Source organism: Aptenodytes forsteri, unplaced genomic scaffold (assembly GCF_000699145.1).
Source record: "Aptenodytes forsteri isolate BGI_AS27 unplaced genomic scaffold, ASM69914v1 Scaffold80, whole genome shotgun sequence".
NCBI classification, from domain to species: Eukaryota; Metazoa; Chordata; class Aves; order Sphenisciformes; family Spheniscidae; genus Aptenodytes; species Aptenodytes forsteri.
Window position 1 is genome coordinate 1,840,782 of NW_008795026.1, and position 6,706 is coordinate 1,847,487.

The window sequence follows — 6,706 nt, forward strand, 5'->3', positions numbered from 1 at the left end:
CCTGGTTTTGGTTGGGATAGAGTTAATTTCCTTCCTAGCAGCTGGTACAGTGCTGTGTTGTGGATTTAGGATGAGAACAATGTTGATAACACACCGATGTTTTAGCTGTTGCTGAGCAGTGCTTACACTAGTCAAGGACTTTTCAGCTTCCCATGCTCTACCGACTGAGCAGGCTGGAGGTGCACAAGGAGCCGGGAGGGGGCACAGCCAGGACAGCTGACCCCAACTGGCCAGAGGGACATTCCATACCATGGGACGTCATGCTCAGTACATAAACTGGGGAAAGCTGGCCGGGGGGGCCGCTGCTCGGGGACTGGCTGGGCATCGGTCGGCGGGTGGTGAGCAATTGCATTGTGCATCACTTATTTTGTATATTCTTTTATCATTATTATTATTATTTTCCCTTCCTTTTCTGTCCTATTAAACTGTCTTCATCTCAACGAATTTTACTTTTTTTTTCCTTCCAATTCTCTCCCCCGTCCCACTGTGGGGGGGCAGGCAGTGAGCGAACGGCTGTGTGGTGTTTAGCTGCCTGCTGGGTTAAACCACGTCACCCTTATATACATTCGCTACACCAAAGAATTAGATGAATCCATGTGAGAGGAGAACAACTCTGTGAGAGGGAACAGCTAAGAACTGGATGCCACTCTTCAGATTATTGTGTATCAAGTACACGCGGGTTTGCTCCTTACTAAGGGCATGACTGACATTCTTGTTCCCCCTGACTCGCACTGTTTTTGCCGGGAACTGTTCCATTAATTTAGAAGAGTAGTATCATGTTTCTACCTTATTCTTATTCCTCTCTTCAGTGAAGACATTTTGTGATTTTACAAGGTTTATAACATTTGCACAATGAAGTTCATACTGAAGTTCATCTCAAAGGCATGGGAGGTATTGGCAGCTTTTAATCTGTTTTCTAGAAAAAAAAAGGGAAGAAAATTTGCTCTTTTTCCCCATTAGCTTAAAAAAAAAAAAAAAAAGTAGAAGAATTAATTCCATTGTTCTTGCCAGTTTGACCAGGAAATGAATTACTGGTATGGAAAAGAAAATATTACACTTTTATAAACTGTCTCTTTTCTCCCCTCAAATTCTCCTTTCTTTCAAAGGCTATTTACTTTGCCCACCCCTGAAGACAACTCTGTTGGCAGTGCACTTCAAGGATAAATTTCCTGTGACTGCTGGACGTCCATCAAAGTACGGGGGAACAGGACTTGAAGAGACTCCAAGGCATCAACCAATCCACTGTCCAGCCCCAAGGCAGTCTCAGTCGTCACTCCCATGGATGCTTGTCTGATCTTTTTCAAAAACCCTCCAAAGATGGAGACTCATATTTTCTTCATTTGATTTATCAAAGGCTTTACCAATTTTACTGCCAGAAAGATTTTTCCTGACATCCCATCCGCAATTTTCCTCTAGCAGCTTTAGCCAGTGTCTTTTTGTCCTATCTGACATGGGCAAAATTATTCCTGTCTCCTTTCCAAAGGTCTTTTTATAATACGAGATGTGTCACGTATCCCCTTCATCTTCTCTTCTGGCAAAACCATTGCTTTCCTTCTGACCTTTTCCCTTACAATGCAGTTTCCTGGCCTCTCCTCAAACCCTCTGCTTGCCTCTAGATTATTTCCAGCAGATCCAAAGCTTTCTTGAAAAACACTTCAAAAATAGTCCTCATCACAGACCGGTCAATTTGCTCTGGCAATTTGACTGCTTACCATCATGGACTATTGCTTCACGTAGGAAATAAGTAATACCCTCATTTATACACCCAATAATTTTGCCTTTCTCCAGCACTACAACATCACTGACATATTTTACTCACCTTCTTAGCCACCTTGATGCTCAGATGTTTTCCTGGAGGCCTGCTCTGTAAACAGCAGCTTCATAGATTGTGTTTGTGTGCTCATTTTTTTCCAGCCCAGTACTGGTTTTTGCAGCTGTTTCTGTTACACTATATCCTGAAATTATTAACGTAGAAAGTGGATTACTTTCCTTCTCTGATATAAGGCACTGGTGGAGTATGACCAGCAGATAATCACGGATGATGAATGTAAGGACCATTTTTAGATCCTGCAGGGTCTTAATGAGCAACTGATTAAATGAGAACCAAAAGAGAGAACCATTTTGGACAACAGAGTAAACATGTTTCTGTACAGCTGGGAAAAGTAATCGATGTATTTTGTGCTAGAAATGAATGCCCTGTTTGGCTGAGACAACCTTTCACTTAAAAAGGAAATAAAATTTCCTCGACTGAAAAATTTCAAAGCCCTTTATACAAATTCCAGATGAGAACTACCTTTGGAAATGAGTGTTTATTGCATTCCTCTATTGATGTCAAGCCCAAATAACAGAAATCAAGAGAAACCAGTAAACAATTCAAGACAGAAGATATCTCATGAACAATACCAGAAATTTGAAAATTATCTTCTGTAGAACTCATAAGATACATGGAGATGCTTCAAAGAACATTTTTACTGACCTTTTTGATTAAAAATTAATTTTTAATTAAAAAAATAAAATTTAAATTAAAATTTAAAAGTTTAAATTAAACATTTTGGTAATTTTTGTGGTATGATGGACGACCAATGGTGAACATTAGACAATAGTTAATAAATGGACAAGTCAATCAAATGATCATTCAAAACTGTTTCAGAGGAGAATGGTGTTCCCACCTCAAAATTCAAAATATGCCTATTAAAGCTGAACAATGTGTTAATTTTTCTTACTTATCATTACAAGAAAACCTGAAGTTTTGTTGTATGTTTATGTTCAGGGTTTTTTTTTATTTTTAAAAAAAGTGTTTTCATTTTATATTTAGCTTGTTTTTTGTTTGGTTTTGGTTTGGTTTGGGGTTTGTTGGGGTTTTTTTTTTTCCCTTTCCATTTTGCTTTTTTTCTCGGAAATAGAAAACCACCATCCTCCAAAATTTCTGTTAGCCCTATTAAAATATATAGAAAACTTTGTCCAGCTCTGGCTGCTTGTAGAAATATCTGATATACAAATTTTATGAAATGTGCTTGTATCAGTGAGGACTATTGTAGACTACCTGGCAGAATAAAAAAGTTCTTGTTACATTACTGTATGTATACTAACAGCCCTACCATTGAATTGCAGCCTCTTTTCATAACAAGCAGATGGAAGGGAAACCTTTTTACCTGTAAATAAGGAAATCAATTCAAATCTCACTGATTAAACCTTTGACCATACCAAAGAAGGCGGCAATAAGTGTGCATGAGAATCCACTTCACTCTGTAGTTTTTCAGTAACAGGCTGCCATTAAAAAAAGCTAAGCAGCCTATTTTGATCATTCGTACAGATCATGTGCATGAGTTTATGTTTTCCTATTTCTGCATGCAAAACCCTTTGGTTTTTTTCCCCCTTAAGAGAAGTTTTAAATACAGCCCTCAAATGACAAGACGCATGTCTGAAAACATCACCTGATGTTCCCTAGGTAGCCGCAAGAATGGTTTCAGGTTTGTTTCAGCGGCGCCTGCCCTCTCCTAAAACTGGCCCCGGCTCCTCTACCAGGGGCTGCCTTCTCTGTTACACTGACAGCGTCTACGAGACATGGTGAGGTGGACTGGGGAACTGATTCTCCTGGGGGAAAAAAAAATGTTTATTTCTAGTCTGGATCAGCTCCCTGCTCCAGCTCCCCGCTATGCCCACAAATAACTCTGGCAGGGAGTAGGCAGCCCAAAGAAAGTTGGAGGGGGAAAGGAAAGAAGTGCTGAAGCTAGCACTGTGGTCAAGTAACTGTGCCATAGCCTTACTGCCAAGCTAGAAAATTTCTCCCAGTGGAAACAAAATCAATCAAGCACACTGGTGCAAACCCCTGATATACAAGTGCTTAAACAGATTTAACTTAACGTGATCAACAGTTAATGCTCTACGTTTTGCGCTATGTTTAAGCAGCTTTAATTAAAATCCATCTGCTCATTTCATACATGGTGCGAGCAAAATGATCACCCTTTCACACTGTGTTGCAAAGAAAAATTGATTCCACTGCATAATTATGACTCTGCATATTTTTGATCTTCAGTATTTAAATGATAATTCAAGGTCCCATTTATAAAACTTTTTGAAGCTCTGGATTGTCTAAAGTTGCCCTGTTTCAAACGTTCCCTTTTTCCTCAGAAACTAAACATTTTTCAGTCACGTCTGCACAACAAAATTGCCTATTCTTGGAGCTGTGGTTAAATTACTTATACCCAGCCTTCCTCCCCCCCTCCCCTCCCACACCTTTCCTCTAAATTTCAATAGTTTTAAAGAATTGTCATGGCAATAAGAGCCTCTGGGAGACAACGGTAGAGACTGATATTTCCCTTTATTCCACAGTAGATTTGCCTTCAGTATTACAAACTTCATCATGTCAGCATGTGCCCGTGGGTCTGACCTTGGTAGATCACAGAGTAAGTCCTGACTCCGTTGTCACTTTTGACCCTGCTGATTGGATCAACAAATTCAAGACAAAATATTAACTGCAGCCCTTTTCTCGATGCTGAATTCTAATACCTTTTTCTGGGCATGATCTTTGGGAAATATGAAGCTGTAGCAACGTCATCTCAGAAGCCTTGACTATTTAATTCAAGTTGTTTACTTTTAACTTTGGAAGCTCCCCGTCTTTTTTATGTCAATAAAATAAGTTGTTACTATTTTAGGTAAATGGTAAGATTGTGAGATATTTGTTTATAGTATTAAGGTTTCCTCCAGCTTTCCATCATCATAAGACAGCTGGATGTTATTAATTGCTGTGGAAATATTCTCCATAAATTTTGGACTGTATTGTGCTGGTTAACGTTTCATACCATGGGTAAAATTTAACCCTACCACCACCACCCAGCACCTTGTGCTCTAGGAGTCAGGCAGTGGCCAGCCGTGCACGTTGGTGGAAGAGACAATTTACTCTCATCTGTTTACACGTAACTGCAGTAGCATGGTGGTTATGGTAAAAGGAGATATGAACCTGAGTCTTGCTTAAGGCAAATCAGATGTATATGAGCACTGAGTTCTCCTATGAAGAGAGGACAAGGGTAGTCTAAAATTAATTACACCCTTGCCTGGGGAAATCCAACTACTCTGTTCAGTGAGGCCATCTAGCTTTGGTAGTTTTTCTTGGTTTTCTGCTTATTCACTGTATCATAACCTCCAGCAATCAAATCAGATAAATTGGGTCCAAACAATGCAGATTTCCATAGACATTTTCAAAAACAGTTTAAATAAAATAGAATAAGTAGCCACATTTCAGCTGTATAAGATTAATCTCTGTGTAAATGTCCTTGTAGCTACAATAATGGAGGGGATCTTGTAGAGAGAGAAAAAATGGCAGAAAAAACCCACGAGTTCTAGATAAGTTTTGAGATGCTGTTCTATGTGTAGGGAGAAGAGTGCAGAAACAGGGGCGCAGGGCTGGGAGGAGGCAACAAGCTGTTGTGAAATCGGCCGGTGTCTTACAAACTACGCGAGTTGGTAGCACAAGCTTAAACCGTTCTGCAAAGAGCAGCAAGAGAATCCTTGAGAGAGATGTGAAAATGTCAGACTTTCACCCTTGGAGAGCCCGTGGGGAGAAGCACATTTCCTCCGCTGCATATTCAATCTTTCCTCTGCAGCTCTGCCGTCCTAAAGGCAAGCTGCCACCACTAGAATCAGCTTGGCAAAGGAGCTGCATGCAATAGGGAGTGCGTTTATCATGGAAGTGATGAGCGGAGAGAAGACGTAGTAATTACTGATCTATCAAATGCTTGCCTCTGCTCAGGGGAAGCGTGGAAGCAGACTTGCAGGGGTGGTGGTATTCAAGACTGAAAAACTTGGATAGAACTGGTAGGAAGTGATAACTTTGTCTGTGCCTGTCCTTCAGATGTGCTTTTATGGTGAAACTAAGCAGCTCAAAGTTCTGTAAGTTATTGAGGAAACTTTTTTGTTTAAATGAAAAAATAGTCATTTTTAAGGAAAAAAAAAGACCCGTAAGCCCATTACTTTCTTTTAGACATGCCCTTCTTAACCACAAACAGCTGGAAATTTGCACAGAACAGCGACAGTAGGAAGGAACTCATTTTAATGGAATGTCTGTGCTGCAGATTGGCAGAATAAGGCTGAAAATACAGAAAAGCCAGGTTTTCCAAAACGACCCGTGGTCATCAGAGTTCCTATGTGGTGGACGTCAGCATGAGACCCCTCCAGACCAATGCTCACTCTCCCTGAAAAATGAAAGCCTTTTCAAATGTCTTACATAGGGCTTTCTATGTGGTCTGGTATGTTGAAAAGTGGTAAGCAATGCCTTCTGCGGTTTTTATAGGCGTGACTTCAACAGCACTGAATAAACACATATAATGATTCAGATGTGGTGGCTGAAATGGAAAATTCTAATATGCACACCAAAAGCTTACTCATAGGCAACATATTTTTCTAATACATGGACCAAAAAAGTGCATCCCAGTGAAATGTGAGGTGTTACTCATTTGAAACAGGACTATTTATGATTCCTTTTCAAACACTAGTTGAAATGGCTGTAGGGTGCATGATTTGTAGACGATTTGTGGGATAGCCTAAAGACTATTAACCTCAATAGCACTGATACATTACAGAAAACCTGATGGATGCTCAGCCAAAGATTTTTTTTTAATCTGGAATCTCTTTAGGAAGGAAAGGAGAGCGAATGTGTCCGAGTGCTGTAACAGCGCCTCTGCTGGCATGAGCTTGTGATGACAGCACC